Source organism: Pongo abelii, chromosome 5 (genome assembly GCF_028885655.2).
Source record: "Pongo abelii isolate AG06213 chromosome 5, NHGRI_mPonAbe1-v2.0_pri, whole genome shotgun sequence".
Classification (NCBI taxonomy): Eukaryota; Metazoa; Chordata; class Mammalia; order Primates; family Hominidae; genus Pongo; species Pongo abelii.
The window spans coordinates 51,916,458-51,935,447 of record NC_071990.2 but is presented as its reverse complement, the minus strand read 5'-3'; the positions used below and the strand labels follow the sequence as shown (position 1 = coordinate 51,935,447).

Genomic DNA, 18,990 nt, shown 5'->3' with positions numbered 1-18,990 from the left:
AGCTAGACAGGCGAGAATCTGCTAAAGAGAATCAGATCTCCTATCTCAGGCAGGTGTTTCTATCACTGAAACAAGGCTGGTGATTCTGACCCAACTGGCCAATTATCTGCTGGCTGCATTTATATGAATCATTGATCTCTGGCATTGGTCTGGAAGTTGAGAGTTGGCTTATGTGTAAAGTGTGGAAGTGTGATGCAGAGTTAGAAAGGGATGACTTTAAGTTGCTTCCCAGGGCTTTGAGCCAGCAAGTGCTACTCCCAGAGTCCCTAAAGCAATGGCTATTCAGCTTTTTCTTTGGTTTTGCCTTTTTTTCAACCTTTAGAGGGCTATGAAAATACTCCCATGTTCTATTTTAAAATCAAATCACCTTCAATAATTTTCTTAAAGACAGAATTTTTTCTTAGAGATTTGCCTCTTCCACCAGATACTGGGTGCCATTTTTCCCTGATGTTACTTCAGGAAAGCCTAAAAATTAAAGGACAGTAGAATTGTCCAGTTTGTTCCATTTTCCATTGTTCTTCATGTTTTGGATGCAAAAATGAGTACAATGATGTGGACTTAGGCACTAGAAGCTTATATTTAGTGTGAGAGAAAACAAAAACATATATATATATATCTACAATTCAAGGTAGAAAAAGGTGAACAATTTAAAATGCACTGAGAAGGAACTCATAATTGCTTCATGGAGCCCTCAGCTAAGGCTTTGCGGAAGAGGTAACATTTGAGCTTAGCTTTCGAGAATTAACATGACTCTCTCACCATCCCAGGGCAATTATTTCAGGCAAAGACATTTTTGCAGCTTCTTGTTAGCTTTCACCATTTAAAAACTTATTTTTAGAAGTTTGAAGCTCCCTGTTATTCATAATTTTCCCACCAAATATTCTTACATCTAAACCTTGATTTCAGAAACCCAGCATAATCATTCTCAGTAAAGCACACTCTCATATAGGATTCCAATAAATCACCACAAAATACAGGTGTGGGCTCTATGAAGAACATATGCTTGGCCTGTGATAGAATAATGGTACTAGAACATCATCTGTCACAAAGAAATACTATATACAGGTTGATATTACTGAAATCTTTACTATGGCCATGCCCTGCTCTAAGGGTTTGAAATCTACTAGCTCCTTAACCCCCATAATAATAGTGGGGATAACTTCAAAGTAGGTTTCCATTTTTATCCACATTTTACAAATAAGAGAACTAAGACACAGAGAGGTTAATTAACTTGGTCACAGTCAGTCATTAAGTGTTTGAGCCAAGATTTGAACCCAGGAAGTTTGACTGGAAAGTTTATGCACATAAACAACATTTCAGACAGATTCTTCTCAGTATAAAAACAATGGCTTATTGAATGAAATTGTTTTATTTATCAAATTTTTATTGAGCCACTATTATTTTCTAGGTATTATATTGTGAGTTGAGAATGTAAAGAAAACTAAGAAGTAACATCTCTTCCATCTCTTCTTAAACAGTCTATCTAAAACCTTGGAAAGGGAAACCATTATTTAAAATGAAACCAATTGCTAGTAAAGAGAGGTCTAGAACTAAAGTCTCTATCTTGATCTTTTAAGTCATGTATTGGAAAGGAATAATGCTGGATACTGCAAAAGAAGCACTTCCAAATCTAAGTGGCTTAGCATAATAGAAGTTATTTCTCACTCGACAATACAAATAATCCAAAAGGATATTCCTGTTTCAGTAGCTCTCCAAACAGGGATTCAGGGACTCAGGTGCTTTCCATCCTGTGTTTCTGCCATTTCTCCAAGGAAACTAGGGAGTGCATGCTTTCCAATTAGCTTGAGAGTGTAAAGATATGAAGAATCATATGTGGGATAATTTTACGGGTCGGCTTAGAAAGTGGCATATGTCACATGCACTTACGTTCCATTAACTAGAAACCAATCATGTGGGACCACACCTGGATGCAAGAGAGGCCTGGAAATGTAGACTCCCTGTGGGCTCAGGAAGAAAAGGAGATGACCCAGAGGTCTCTATGACATATTCCTAGACCATCCAGTTTGCAAGTAATTGAATTTCCAAATGATACAAACATGTTGTTTAAAAATAGATGTAATGCTGGGCACAGTGGCTCACGTCTCTAATCCCAGTACTTTGGGAGGCTGAGGAGGGCGGATCACAAGGTCAGGAGATCGAGACCATCCTGGCTAACACGGTGAAACCCTGTCTCTACTAAAAATACAAAAATTAGCTGGGTGTGGTGGCAAGCACCTGTAGTCCCAGCTACTCGGGAAGCTGAGGCAGGAGAATTGCTTGAACCCGGGAGGTGGAAGTTGCAGTGAGCCAAGATCACACCACTGCACTCCAGCCTGGGCAACAGAGCGAGACTCTGGGAAAAAAAGAAAAGGTAACTTTAAAAATCCAGAAACACAATATAAATCATTTATTTCATGTAGAGAAAAAATAAGGTAAGTGGATGGCGGATCTTGCTTCTGCCTGCCTTTCTCCCATGTTGTTTCAATAGCCAACTGGATGTATATAAAATACAGAAAAGGGCATTTACTTAAAGAGTTCAAATTTTTTATTCTTTTCAGCCTAGTATCCGGATAGTAACTACTATGCAAAAATATGAATAGAAATTCAATTACTTGTGCATAATTTCATTTACTTTCAGATATTCCAAAATATTATGCTAAATATATATTATCAAAGATTTAGAGGAGGATGCAAAGAGGATTAACATTTATTGAGTGTTTACTGTGTAGTAGTCACTGTTTCAGTTCCTTTGCATGTTATTACTTTTAATTCTTTCAACGTATCCTGATTATGCCCGTTTAAAAGCTAGGGCTTAGAGAGCTTAATTAATGAACCTAAAGTCAATACTCATAAATGGCAGAGCCAGGATTCAAACCTGTTATATCTAAAGGATAAAGTTTCATTTATCCTTCAGGTGCTTGAATTTACTCAGTCTGAGTAGGCAATAAAGATCATTCAATGGGTAAAATAAGTCAAAACTTTTAGTTTATAAAACTGAAATATCCAGGTGTTAATAGTTTCTACCACTCTGATTAATTCTATCTAGAGAGACATTAAATGTTTATGATGCAAAGTGACCTGGAAGTAAACAGAACATAGTCACTGTCTCAGGAGTCATTTCACCACAGATCATTCTCATTAGTTCTACCAACATTTATTGAGTATGTATTACATATCATGTGCTCATCATTCCCAGCCAATACAATGATGGACAAGCCATGATTTCACACGCAAACAGATTCCCTCCACAAAGGCTGTCTTAGGTGTTTCTCCCAACAACGTATCTACACTTATCTAATTGTTGTACTTATTTCATGTGCTTTTATAATTGCCATTTCATTTATATCCTACCTGCTATGAGTTCATGGACTGTGTACTTTGCTGATGACCACACCAGCACCTAGCCTTATTCCTAACACAAGTGTTTAGAAAAGGCATTCTATAATAAATGTATAAACAAATAGGATGATGGATATATTTTAGGAGAAAATAATCAGTAAGAACAAAAGCATTAAGGGATGAAGTACTACAGAGAGGTTAAAGAACTAGAAAAAATTCAGTAAGTAAGGTCTGAAGTGGGGCTTGGGGGAAGCTGGATAAGAGAAGATAATTGTGGGACTTAGATAAAGAAGAATTATTTGAAAAATTAGAATTCTTCCAGTAAATAATTTCAGTGAATTTGCTAACCATTTGGGAGAGGATTAGGACTCTGTCACAAAGTAAATATTCACAGACAATAATATGTGATTGTTTAGCTCTTCATTATTGGTATTGCCTGGGGCACCATTGGGTAAACACTTGAGAAATATATTTTGAGTGTGTTTCCTGGTCAGATATAAATCAGAGTTTATATATGATGGGGAGCAAGGAAAAGGAAAGGAAGAAAATCAAGTTAATGGTGACAGGTTTGGAAAATAAGTACTGAGCTGGAATTTCAGGATTAAGGAAATAAAGCTAGCCGCAGAATTCTGTGGGAAACAAACATTTGTCCCAGCAGGTCTTCTAAGACTTCCTCTGTAAGAATCAAACTCAGGTTGAGTGAAGGTCAGGAAAGTGCATTGCACTCAGAATCAGGAAAAATTCTAGATTTGTCTCTGCCTCTAACTAGAGGTGAAATCTTTCTCAAGTCATTTAACCTCTTGATTCTCAGTTTCTTGGTTTCCGCATCTGAAAGATAAGAATTTGAAATGACACTGTTACATCAGATAGTCTAAAAAAATCCTTTCCAGTCTTAAGACTATGATATATTAAAAGCATATAACTTTTATTTCATTTGACTCACAATACGTTCATTAGAATGACATAGCATTACATGCTAATGAGTCCTACTATTAGTGTTCACTTGTCCAACATTGGAGCTAGGATTACTAGGTTAGGGTCCTCAGTGTTGTTCATTGGAGTCATTTAAAACAGATGGTCTTCAATGTTCTACCAACTTCAAGGCCCAGGGTCTGAGGTTAGTAGCAAGCCAGATTAGAAGATGAAGCTGTGGGTTAAGTACAAAGCCAGCAGAGATGAATGAAGAAGGGGGTACATAGTATATACTAGCGGTATTAATTTTCCATGGCTGCTGTAAAAAATTATCACAAACTTAGTGGTTTAAAAAGTGCAAATTCATTATCTTACAATTCTGGAGATCAGAAATCCAAAATGGGTCTCACTGAGCTAAAATCAAGATGCTGGCAGGGTACACTCCTTTTCTGGAGCTCTTAGAGAAAATTCATTTCCTTGCCTTTTTCAGCTTCTAAAGGCCACCCACATTTCTTGGCTCATTGCCCACTTCCTATGTCTTCACAGCCAGCCACATTGCATCTCTCTAAACATTCGTCTATAGTCATATCTCTCTCTTCTACTCAAAAAAAAAAAAACCTTGTGATTACAGCAAACCCAATCAGGTAATCCAGACAAATATTTAATATCTCTTTTAAAGTCAGCTGATGAGCAACCTTAATTCTGTCAGCAAACTAATTCACCATAACAACATTAACTAACATATTCACAGGTTCCAGGGATTAGAAATGGATGTCTCTGGGGGTCTTTATTGCCCACCATTAATGGTTCAAGATGAATATAGGAAAACATAAATATCTGATTGCCACATCCCTGTCGGGTCAGGGGGTAGGTAGGACCAGGATAAATCTCTTCTACCATGCTTCTATGGTAATAAAACAAAAACCACTAAATAAAAACTAGACTTTGGGGCCAGAAATAACTAGTTTGAATTCTTGGAAAAATTGTTTAACATTTTATATCTGAAAATGGGAATAATAGTACACATGTTGCAAGGTTATTATAAGGATTAAAATGTTTGATAAATAAAATCTGGTTTCCTCCTATTTTTCTCTCTATAATACTCAAATATAAACAATGACTATTGATTTTTTGGTTTTGTTTTTTATTGTGTGTTTTTTTTTAAATTTTATTTTATTATTATTATACTTTAAGTTTCAGGGTACATGTGCACAATGTGCAGGTTAGTTACATATGTATACATGTGCCATGCTGGTGTGCTACACCCATTAACTCGTCATTTAGCATTAGGTATATCTCCTAAAGCTATCCCTCCCCCTCCCCCCACCCCACAACAGTCCCCAGAGTGTGATATTCCCCTTCCTGTATCCGTGTGTTCTCACTGTTCAATTCCCACCTATGAGTGAGAACATGCGGTGTTTGGTTTTTTGTTCTTGCGATAGTTTACTGAGAATGATGATTTCCAGTTTCATCCATGTCCCTACAAAGGACATGAACTCATCATTTTTTATAGCTGCATAGTATTCCATGGTGTATATGTGCCACATTTTCTTAATCCAGTCTATCATTGTTGGACATTTGGGTTGGTTCCAAGTCTTTGCTATTGTGAATAGTGCCACAATCAACATACGTGTGCATGTGTCTTTATAGCAGCATGATTTATAGTCCTTTGTGTATATACCCAGTAATGGGATGGTTGGGTCAAATGGTATTTCTAGTTCTAGATCCCTGAGGAATCACAACACTGACTTCCACAAGGGTTGAACTAGTTTACGGTCCCACCAACAGTGTAAAAGTGTTCCTATTTCTCCACATCCTCTCCAGCACCTGTTGTTTCCTGACTTTTTAATGATTGCCATTCTAACTGGTGTGAGATGGTATCTCATTGTGGTTTTGATTTGCATTTCTCTGATGGCCAGTGATGGTGAACGTTTTTTCCTGTGTCTTTTGGCTGCATAAATGTCTTCTTTTGAGAAGTGTCTGTTCATGTCCTTCACCCACTTTTTGATGAGGTTGTTTGTTTTTTTCTTGTAAATTTGTTTGAGTTCATTGTAGATTCTGGATATTAGCCCTTTGTCAGATGAGTAGGTTGTGAAAATTTTCTCCCATTTTGTAGGTTGCCTGTTCATTCTGATGGTAGTTTCTTTTGCTGTGCAGAAGCTCTTTAGTTTAATTAGATCCCAGGTTTTTGTTTTGTTATTCAATACTAACACGCATAAAATATGGTTCAAGTCTTAACAATTTATATATTGATTGATAGGAAGCCACATCTAGATTTGTGCTTTGATATACATGGGGGAAAAAAAAGCAAGCTTTTAATTATCTTTCTCAGGAAGAGCCCACACTCCAACCATGCAATCTATCATAGTTTTCAAAGAATCTAAAGGTTTATTTGTTCAAGCAAGACTTAAAAGAAAGTTTATTTATGAAGCTTGATTAAGACTAAAATAAATGACACTCCTGGCAAGAAACAATTATGTTGTACTAAAAGTCAAATTCTGACCCAAAATCCGAGCTGACTTCCATGACTGGCACTAATGACAGACCTGGAAGAGGGAAAGTGACTAGCTCAGCAGCTTTTGACTCTTCAGAATGCCTATTGAGGAGAGCCAAGGACTTCTGTGATCCTGTTCATCCCTACAATAAAGGGAATTATTATTTACAGAACTTAACAAAATGAGCAAATAAACATTGAGAACTTTTCCAATCCCCACTTTGATCCTTTTTGACACTATGGCAACATGAACTGCTCTTGTTTGCTGAGTCAGCCAATTAGTTTTGCTTTTATAATTTATAAAAAAGCAGCCAATTTTCTTCACGCCTTTACTTAAATGACCAAACTGGTTGTTATTACATCGTATCTACTAGCGCAGTGTCTCAGGTTGGCAGTGGAAAAACGTTCTTCTGTGACCGCCAGGTCAGAACTACAGAATCAAAAGAAAACAGGGCAGCATTGGGTCAAGGTCTAAAATGGGTTGTATGGTTAATGGGAATATGAAGTTGTACAGCTATGGAAGATATTTTGGCTGTGACTGCTTGTGTTGAATATTCAATGCCTCACTCCTTTGGCATCTTGAAGCTTCCTTGCTTGCAAGTTTCTATTAGTTGTGGAATTATGTTGATACATCCCTTTGCATCTTCAAAAGGTAATGAAAACTAATTAATCATTTTCCTGCTAATGCTTGGCTTACCTCTCTTCATTGGTTTCACTAGAAGGCATTAACTAACCCAAAGAATAATGAGATTGCTTTAGTCAGAGCCACGAAGAAGACTTTCTACCTAAATACTATAATATTATTATTGTTGTTATTATGCTATCTACTGATATTAAATCCACAAATCAACAAATATATTTAAAACCTACTATGTGCAATGCATGATAAAAGGGGCCATGTAAAGTTATAAGGAGATAGAGCTTTAGTTTTAGGGAAATTAAAAAATCTATTTTATCATTTCATTAACATGAAAGACATTTTTAGAAACTGGTGATGGCTCTGGAAAGGTACATGGTTAGGGACTTAAGATTTGAGAGTAAGATCAAACTGAGCCAAAGTCAATGTTATTCTAGTTTGAAGAAAAACAAATGCATCGTTTAAAAATTCAATTCTAAATGTCTATAAAGCTCAGAGTTGCTGGAAATTGTATCACATAGTGTGTATAGAGCATATTTGGGTGGAGCACTGTCAGCATGCACAGGGAAATGAATGCTGAAGGATATTGTTTTAAATAACTCATTTGCATATGTTTAAGAATTCATTTATGGCATTTCTAAAAGGAAAAACAAAGGTGACTTTGGCCTGCTTGTCAAAGTGATCTGGACAGTTGAAGGGTTGCCATGAAGGAAATCTTTTATTCACTGCCCATCAAAAATGGGTTACACATATGAAAGTATTTTTGGGTAAATTAAATATCAGAACTGTCCTTTGGGAAGACACTACCCAAATTTTTGTTGACAACCAAAAGACCTGGCCAGAACTCTAAGGCAAAGATAGTGAAGTGGAGGAAATTTTGCACTCTATATTGTTAGACCTTTCTTGTCCCTACTCCTCTCCTTTGTCTCTTGAGCTCTACTAATTTTAGAATGAATCTCTACAAGACCAGTTATTTCATCCTAATTTTTTCTAACTTGGAAAAAAAGATAAAAAAGCTTTCATACAGTGCTAGAGAAAGAAGAGCAATGATTCTCAGGAGTATTTTCATCTTAAAGAATTATCGAGGTCAGTTCCAAGATGGCTGAATAGGAACAGCTCCAGTCTGCAGCTCCCAAAGTGATTGACACAGAAGATGGGTAATTTCTGCATTTCCAACTGAGGTACCTGGTTCATCTCACTGGGAATGGTCAGAAAGTGGGTACAGCCCACAGAGGGCAAGCCGAAGCACGGTGGGGCATCACCTCATCTGGGAAGCACAAGGGGTCAGGGGATTTCCCTTTCCTAGCCAAGGGGAGCCGTGACAGACTGTACTGGGAAAATAGGCTAAATCGGGACACTGCCACCTAAACACTGTGCTTTTCCAACGGTTTTAGCAAATGGCACACCAGGAGATTATATCCTGTGCCTGGCCCAGCAGGTCCGACGCCCAGGGAGCCTTGCTCACTGCTAATCCGAGATCCAACTGTGAGGTGGCAAGCTTGGCTGGGGGAGGGGAGTCCACCGTTTCTGACGCTTGAGTAGGTAAACAAAGTGGCCAAGAAGCCCGAACTTGCTGGCGCCCACTGCAGCTCAACTAGGCCCACCTGCCTCTGTAGACTCCACCTCTGGGGGCAGGGCATAACTGCACAAAAGGCAGCAGAAACTTCTGCAGACTTAAACGTCCCTGTCTGAGAGCTCTGAAGAGAGCAGTGGTTCTCCCAGCATGGTGTTTGAGCTCTGAGAATGGACAGACTGCCTCCTCAAGTGGGTCCCTGACCCCCGTGTAGCACAACTTGGAGACACCTCCCAGTAGGGACCAACTGACACCTCATACAACTGGGTGCCCCTCTGAGACAAAGCTTACAGAGGAAGCATCAGGCAGCAATATTTACTGTTCTGCAATATTTGTTGTTCTGCAGCCTCCGCTGGTGATACCCAGGCAAACAGGGTCTGGAGTGAACCTCCAGCAAACTCCAACAGACCTGCAGGTGAGGGACCTAAATGTTAGAAGGAAAACTAACAAACAGATAGGAAAAGCATCAACATCAACAAAAAAGACATCCACACCAAAACCCCATCTGTAGGTCACCATCATCAAAGACCAGAGTTAGATAAAACCACAAAGATGGGGAGAAACCAGAGCAGAAAAGCTAAAAATTCTAAAAACCAGAGTGCCCCTTCTCCTCCAAAGGATTGCAGCTTCCCACCAGCAATGGAACAAAGCAGGACAGAGAATGACTTTGATGAGTTGACAGAAGTAGGCTTCAGAAAGTCGGTAATAACAAACTTCTCCGAGCTAAAGGAGGATGTTTGAACCCATTGCAAGGAACCTAAAAACCTTGTAAAAAGATTAGATGAATGGCTAATTAGAGTAACCAATGCAGAGAAGACCTTAAATGACCTGATGGAGCAGAAAACCACGGCACGAGAACTACGTGACACATGCACAAGCTTCAGTAGCTGATTCCATCAAGCAGAAGAAAGAGTATCAGTGATTGAAGATCAGATTAATGAAATGAAGCAAGAAGAGAAGTTTAGAGAAAAAAGAGTAAAAAGAAATGAACAAGGCCTCCAAGAAATATGAGACTATGTGAAAAGACCAAATCTACATTTGATTGGTGTACCTGAAAGTGACAATGAGAATGGAACCAAGTTGGAAAACACTCTTCAGGATATTATCCAGGGGAACTTCCCCCAACCTAGCAAGGCAGGCCAACATTCAAATCCAGGAAATACAGAGAACACCACAAAGATACTCTTCGAGAAAAGCAACCCCAAGACACATAACTGTCAGATTCAACAAGGCTGAAACAAAGGAAAAAATGCTAAGGGCAGCCAGAGAGAAAGGTCACGTTACCCACAATGGGAAGCCCATGAGACTAACAGTGGATCTCTCAACAGAAATCCTATAAGCCAGAAGAGAATGGGAGCCAATATTCAATATTCTTAAAGAAAAGAATTTTCAACCCAGAATTTCATATCCAGCCAAACTAAGCTTCATAAGTAAAGGAGAAATAAAATCCTTTACAGACAAGCAAATGCTGAGAGATTTTGTCACCACCAGGCCTGCCTTACAGGAGCTCCTGAAGGAAACACTAAACATGGAAAGGAACAACTGGTATCAGCCACTGCAAAAACATGCCAAATTGTGAAGACCATCAATTCTAGGAAGAAACTGCATCAACTACGGGCAAAATAACCAGCTAACATCATAATGACAGACTCAAATTCACACATAACAATATTAACCTTAAATATAAATAGGCTAAATGCCCCAATTTAAAGACACAGACTGGCAAATTGGATAAAGGGTCAAGACCTATCAGTGTGCTGTATTCAGGAGACCCATCTCACGTGCAGAGACACACATAGGCTCAAAATAAAGAGATGGAGGAAGGTCTACCAAGCAAAGGGGAAGCAAAAAAAAGCAGGGGCTGCAATCCTAGTCTCTGATAAAACAGACTTCAAAACAACAAAGAACAGACTTCAAACCAACAAAAGAGACAAAGAAGGCCATTACATAATGGTAAAGGGATCAATTAAACAAGAAGAGCTAACTATCCTAAATGTATATGCATCCAATACAGGAGGACTCAGATTCATAAAGCAAGTCCTGAGAGGGCTACAAAGAGACTTAGACTCCCACACAATAATAATGGGAGACTTTAACACGCCACTGTCAATATTAGACAGATCAATGAGACAAAAGGATATCCAGGACTTGAATTCAGCTCTCCACCAATCAGACCTAACAGACATCTAAAGAACTCTCCACAACAAATCAACAGAATATACCTTCTTCTCAGCACCACGTCGCACTTATTCCAAAATTGACCACATAGTTGGCAGTAAAGCACTCCTCAGCAAATGTAAAAGAACAGAAATCACAACAAACTGTCTGTCAGACCACAGTGCCATCAAACTAGAACTCAGGATTAAGAAACTCACTCAAAACCACATAACTACATGTGAACTAAACAACTGCTCTTGAATGACTACTGGGTAAATAACAAAATGAAGGCAGAAATAAAGATGTTCTTTGAAACCAGTGAGAACAAAGACACAATGTACCAGAATCTCTGGGATATATTTAAAACAGTGTGTAGAGGAAAATTTATAGCACTAAATGCCCACAAGAGAAAGCAGGAAACATCTAAAATTGACACCCTAACATCACAAATTAAAAGACGTAGAGAAGCAAGAGCAAACACATTCAAAAGCTAGCAAAAGGAACAAAATCACTAAGATCAGAGCAGAACTGAAGGAGAGAGAGAGAGACAGAAAAAACCCTTCAAAAAATAAATGAACCCAGGAGTTCGTTTTTTGAAAAGATCAACAAAATTGCTAGAATCCTAGCAAGACTAACAAAGAAGAAAAGAGAGAAGAATCAAATAGATACAATAAAAAGTGATAAAGGGGATATCACCACCGACCCTACAGAAATACAAACTACCATCAGAGAATACTATAAACACCTCTACGCAAATAAACTAGAAAATCTAGAAGAAATGGATAAATTTCTGGACACACACACCCTCCCAAGACTAAAACAGGAAGAAGTTGAATCACTGAATAGACCAATAACAGGCTCTGAAATTGAGGCAATAACTAATAGCCTACCAACCAAAAAAGTACAGGAACAGACAGATTTACAGCCGAATTCTACCAGAGGTACAAAGAAGAGCTGGTACCATTCCTTCTGAAACTATTCCAATCAATAGAAAAAGAGGGAGTCCTCCCTAACTCATTTTATGAGGCCAGCATCATTCTGATAACAAAGCCTGGCAGAGACACACAAAAAAAGAGAATTTTAGACCAATATCCCTGATAAACATTGATGCAAAAATCCACACTAAAATACTGGCAAACCGAATCCAGCAGCACATCAAAAAGCTTATCCACCAAGATCAAGTTGGTTTCATCCCTGGGATGCAAGGCTGGTTCAACATATGCAAATTAATACACGTAATCCATCACATAAACAGAACCAAAGACAAAAACCACATGATTATCTCAACAGATGCAGAAAAGGCCTTCGAAAAAATTCAACAGCGCTTCATGCTAAAAACTCTCAATAAACTGGGTATTGATGGAATGTATCTCAAAATAATAAGAGCTATCTATGATAAACCCACAGCCAGTATCATACTGAATGGGCAAAAACTGGAAGCATTCCCTTTGAAAACTGGCACAAGACAGGGATGCCCTCTCTCTCCACTCCTATTCAACATAGTGTTGGAAGTGCTGGCCAGGGCAATCAGGCAAGAGAAAGAAATAAAGAGTATTCAGTTAGAAAAGGAGGAAGCCAAATTGTCCCTGTTTGCAGATGACATGATTGTATATTTAGAAAACCCCATCGTCTCAGCCCCAAATCTCCTTAAGCTGATAAGCAACTTCAGCAAAGTCTCAGGATACAAAATCAATGTGCAAAAATCACAAACATTCTTATACACCAATAACAGACAAATAGAGAGACAAATCATGAGTGAACTCCCATTCACAATTACTACAAAGAGAATAAAATACCTAGGAATCCAACTTACAAGGGATGTGAAGGACCTCTTCAAGGAGAACTTCAAACCACTGCTCAACAAAAGAAAACAGGACACAAACAAATGGAAGAACATTCCATGCTCATGGTTAGGAAGAATCAATATTGTGAAAATGGCCATACTGCCCAAGGTAATTTGTAGATTCAATGCCATTCCCATCAAGCTACCAATGACTTTCTTCACAGAATTGGGAAAAACTACTTTAAAGCTGATATGGAACCAAAAAAGAGCCTGCATTGCCAAGACAATCCTAAGCAAAAAGAACAAAGCCGGAGGCATCACACTACCTGACTTCAAACTACACTACAAGGCTACAGTAACCAAAACAGCATGGTACTGGTACAAAAACAGAGATATAGACCAATGGAACAGAACAGAGCCCTCAGAAATAACACCACACACCTACAACCATCTGATCTTTGACAAACCTGACAAAAGAAATGGGGAAAGGATTCCCATTTAATACATGATGCTGGGAAAACTGGCTAGCCATATGTAGGAAGCTGAAACTGGATCCCTTCTTTCCACCTTATACAAAAATTAATTCAAGATGGATTAAAGACTTAAATGATAGACCCAAAACCATGAAAACCCTAGAAGAAAACCTAGGCAATACCATTCAGGACATAGGCATGGGCAAAGACTTCATGACTAAAACACCAAAAGCAATGGCAACAAAAGCCAAAATTGACAAATGGCATCTAATTAAACTAAAAAGCTTCTGCACAGCAAAAGAAACTGCCATCAGAGTGAACAGGCAACCTACAGAATGGGAGAAAATTTTGCAATCCACTCATCTGACAAAGGGCTAATATCCAGAATCTACAAAGAATTTAAACAAATTTACAAGAAAAAAATCAAACAACCCCATCAAAAAGTGGGCAAAGAACATGAACAGACACTTCTCAAAAGAAGACATTTATGCAGCCAAAAGACACATGAAAAAATGCTCATCATCACTTGTCATCAGAGCAATGCAAATCAAACCACAATGAGATACCATCTCACACCAGTTAGAATGGCGATCATTAAAAAGTCAGGAAACAACAGGTGCTGGAGAGGATGTGGAGAAATAGGAACTCTTTTACCCTGTTGGTGGGAGTGTAAACTAGTTCAACCATTGTGGAAGACAGTGTGGCGATTCCTCAAGGATCTAGAACTAGAAATACCATTTGACCCAGCCATGCCATTACTGGGTATATACCCCAAGGATTATAAATCATCCTACTATAAAGACACAGGCACACGTATTTTTATTGCAGCACTATTCACAATAGCAAAGACTTGGAACCAACCCAAATGTCCTTCAATGATAGACTGGATTAAGAAAATGTGGCACATATACACCATGGAATGATAGACTGGATTAAGAAAATGTGGCACATATACACCATGGAATACTATGCAGCCATAAAAAATGATGAGTTCATGTCCTTTGTAGTGACATGGATGAAGCTGGAAACCCTCATTCTGAGCAAACTACCGCAAAGACAGAAAACCAAACACCGCATGTTCTCACTTATAGGTAGCAATTGAACAATGAGAACACTTGGACACAGGGCGGGGGACATCACACACCAGGGCTTGTCGTGGGGTGGGGGGATGGGGGAGGGATAGCATTAGGAGAAATACCTAATGTAAATGATGAGATAATGGGTGCAGCAAACCAACACGCCACATGTATACATATGTAACAAACCTGCTCATTGTGCACATGTACCCTAGAACTTAAAGTATAATAAAAAAAATTATCCCAGAGAGGGGCCATAAGCTTGGGGTACCCAACACATTGAAGAAGATGCTTTACTACAAAGAGTCTCCTTTAGGCACCCCAGAATAAAAGCTGTCCTCTTACTACACTCTTGCCTGGCTGGCCTTGGACCCTGGAACAGTAACTGAGGTGACTCATGAGATAAGATAGGCAAGATACCATATATGAATTACTTTCTCTCTACATTATACTCTATGATAATAGCCCTTACTACTAGAGAAAGATACACTGTTGATTTTTGTAGTATTGGTTAAATTACCAAATCTTACTGTGGGAAAGAATGAAGTGGCCATTTAGTTGTTCACTAAAGGCTATGAAGAGCTTGTAGTTCTCTGTTTTTGTTTTTGGCTAAATATTTAGTTATGCAGTAAAGCTGGAGACTCCTATGGTGGGTTACAGCTCAGCATGGGCTCCTTTCTAAACTGTCTCTCCAGAAATTACTTCAATAATAACTTAGAATTTCTTCACCTGATGATTTATTTTCAAGTCATTTCATTTAGTCTTAAGGGCCATATTCATATGTAAATATTTTCTTCCTAGATGGCCAATTTCCTTTGAAATTTCATCTTTCAATACTAAATCCAAATCCTTTGATTCTTGCAAAAATATAAAAAAGGAAAAGATGGGGAAAAAAAGAGAAAAAATTCCAGATCAGGATTTAAGTAGATACTAGATGTTATTTCTTGTTCTTTTAGTGATTCTGGTGTTGCTCATGTGTATGTGCTTTGGACTATGACCCTTGTCTTATTGGACCTTGTGTTATTTTAACAAAATATACCCCTTCTGTTTGCTTTGTTTCATATATTTACTTTCCTGGACTGCTCTGCATCAGGATGTTTTCATATGCACATATCTGGAATCATGATCCAACATGGCAAGAAAAATCCATATCTCAGCCAAACTGGGTTTCTCAATGTGAGTTTCACATTGCACTAAAATTTGAGGTCACATTAATATGAGTAGGTAAACCACTCACCACTCCAGAGGAAATTAGGAAACCTATCTATTAGCATACTTTTATTCAGCCCCTACATTTAACCATCCATGAAACTTTGGGGAACTTTGTTTAGCTTGTTCTCTCTAGTTTACCAAATGATATAAACAACAACATGACCTGGCAAGGACAGATGGAGATATGCAAGTATTGTTTGTAGAGACATAATAATCTTTTTTTTTTTTTCTTTTGAGATGAAGTCTCCCTCTATCACCCAGGCAGGAGTGCAGTGGTGCGATCTCAGCTCACTGCAAGCTCTGCATCTCAGGTTCAGGGGATTCTCCTGCTTCAGCCTCCCAAGTAGCTGGGATTACAGGCACACATCACCACGTCCAGCTAACTTTTGTATTTTTAGTAGAGACAGGGTTTCACCATGTCGGCCAGGCTTGTCTCGAACTCCTGACCTCAGGTGATCTGCCTGCCTCAGCCTCCCAAAGTGCTGGGATTATAGACGTGAGCCATTGCACCCTGCCAATCATTTTGTTTCTTACAGTTACTAGCCTGCCTAATCCCTTTACCTCCTGCTCCTCCAATTTTGTAATAAAATATTCTCAGTTTAATTCACTGCTGAAGATGTGGTGGAACATGTAAATTGAGAGAAAACCCTTATCTGTGTCTCCCCACCCCCCAATCTTTAATTATGGAAATGCCAAGCTGTCCACTATTTTTGCTATAAATACCTAGACCAACGCAATCTCGTACCTGTCCAAAACTCATTTGTGTCTATGCAAGGCAGTATGGCTGGACCAGATCCAGTTGGGGTAAAGTCAGATGCTCTTTTCATTTGCATCAGTTTACTCAAAGTAGATGCTTTCCTTTGCCTAGTTACATTGTTCCCCACACATTTCCCCACAAGAAAGCAGTTATCATGCCGGAGGCTCTGTTCTCTAACGACTCACGAAATATTCCAAACCAAACTTTTACCTCCTTCAAGACTTTAGTAGATTTCATTTTTAAGTGTTGTGTCCTTGCTTTGTGAATTGCTAATACCAATTTGTCTTTCTTTTTCTTTCTTTCTTTCTTTTTTTTTCTCCCTTTACTGGACAATAAAGGGAACAGTTAAAGCTTTAACAACCAAGACATAAATAAGAAAAACAGCTCGAAAGCAGAACACTGTGTGGCTGTTAAACGATCAGCTCCTTTCAGATCCTCCATAAGGATTAAGAACTAAATGAATCTTTTCACATATTGTTACTCGGACACAAGGCACAGAATCAACTTCATTCTTCTCCTTTGAACCAAAACGACAATCATACTGGGACACCCCCCACCATCCCCTGAGTCAATTAAAGATCCTGTTACTGGAGTTATTTTAAATGGGTGTGTATAAAGTGCTAGGGGACAGATTGTAGGATATAATCCTCAACTGACAGAGGGGAATGTACTAAAAGTCCCCCAGGAGATCACCCATCTTGATTTTTGTGAGACACATGGTAGCAGAGATGGACAAACCAATTTGAATGAGATAAGAAAAGCCAAGCTTTTTCTACCCTTCCCCCAAATCCTCAGCCACCTCACAAGCTGAACCTTTCAAACACACTTAGTGCTGAGGCAATTTGACATGGGTGGTAGATTAACACACCCACACAATACAAATAGGGAGAGCGCCTCCCTTACTGATGCAGAGTTCGCAGAGTCAGCTGCTGCACAGTAGGCCAAAAGCCAGCTCGGAAAGTCTAGAATTGTATCCTTGACTCTGTCCGTCTTTATTTTAGGGATCAACTTGGACTGTAAGAGAAGGAAGTTCCATAACTTTGCAAATATTCTTGAAAAGACATGAGATTGATGGTGTGTGTGTGTGTGTTTGTTGTTGTTGTGGAAGAAGGAGTAAACAATCATCTTCAAAGTATGAATTTTTTTTTATTTGCTAAATCATGGAGGTTATTCAGGAGTCATTGGTGGGAAGGAGAAAAAAAAATGGAAAGGGATCAAAATGATCTGTACAACAAACCCACATGTATAGGTAAACACACAATTTACCTATACAACAAACTTGTACATGTACCCCTGAACCTAAAATAAAAGTTTAAAAAAAAAGAAAGGGATCAGGGTTAACCCAAATATAACTCCAGATATAAAAGCAAAACCCTTGCAGATTTTTCAAATTTATATATATCCTCTTTATATTATAATTTATAACCCTCATTATGCTATACCTTTACTCTCCTGGTTGTATCATGAAACTTACAGGAAGAAACAGAGAAACCAGTCTCCGTGAGCACACGATCATGTTTTTTAGTCTCAGTGTGTGCTGCAGTAAGGGATGATTCCCCATAGTTTCTGCTGATAGGAAGACCACATAGATAAGGGCAGAGGAGTATGAAGCATCCATATGATCTAGCAAGGCTTTCTTGCTGTTATTTTTACCACCCCACCACCCGCCATAAGAACAATAGCTTTAGAAAATGATATGAAAATAAGTTGCTTAGAGACTATTTCCCTTAGGCTAATAGATGAATATGTGCATTTGTTCCGAAAGGTTCGTGTACTCTCTAAGTCTAAACACTAAAGCCCAACGGCCCACTCTGAAACTCACCCACCTTACTAGGCTTTATCTTCTTTATCTGACATCTCTTATTTCTTGCATATCCTCTGCACAGTCTCATACCAAAATGGATCAATGGGAAAAATCTCAATAGCATCCATTTGGGTCATTATTGTAGGATGTGAAAATGGAAAGTGAAAAGTAAAGTTATTTTGTCTTTTTTCCTCTACCCAGATTTTATTGCTTAGTTTCATTAATTTTAGTTTTATACATTTTTGTGAAACTGTGGTGTTAAATTTTGTGTTGAATGACATTTAATTTGCTCAGATTTGCTTCAGAATATGTTGTTGTTTTTTCTTGATAACATCAAGCTTTTCATTAAAATAGAGGATACTTGTGACCCATTGAGACAAAAGATATAATGTAGTTAAGAGAAGTAAAACCAAATGAAGTTGTCAAATTAGTAATTGTTGAATGTGAATACTGAGTGTCTCAGATTTGATCATTTCAAGTGCCATTTTAAAAAAAGGTTAAAAATAGCCTTATTCAGTGTCCTCTGAAGACACAGAGATTAAGTTTTGGTCATGGTATTGGTATATCTACTTCACGGAAAACCCAGATTTCCTGAGAGCAGACATTTTCCCAGGAATTCATGAACATTTCTTTCAGATGAAAAAACTCAAAGCCAGAAACAGAGCTGATGATCTGGAACCAGTATACATACTAAAGACACATAAGCCTTTTCCAAACTCGGTGCATAGCCACCATAAAAATTTTTCAGTCTTTAGTGTGTTGGGAAGGGCTAG

General features: G+C 38.4%; 1 long non-coding RNA gene across 1 annotated transcript in view; it reads right to left on the bottom strand.

The window, feature by feature from the left end:
* Positions 1 to 3,132: 3,132 nt before the first annotated feature.
* The window catches only part of LOC134761522 (uncharacterized), an 84,113-nt gene continuing 68,255 nt past the window's right edge, over positions 3,133 to 18,990 (bottom strand). The window contains exon 3 of the long non-coding RNA XR_010140222.1: positions 3,133 to 4,167. This is a non-coding gene — a long non-coding RNA (uncharacterized LOC134761522). The remainder of the gene's footprint in view (positions 4,168 to 18,990) is intronic.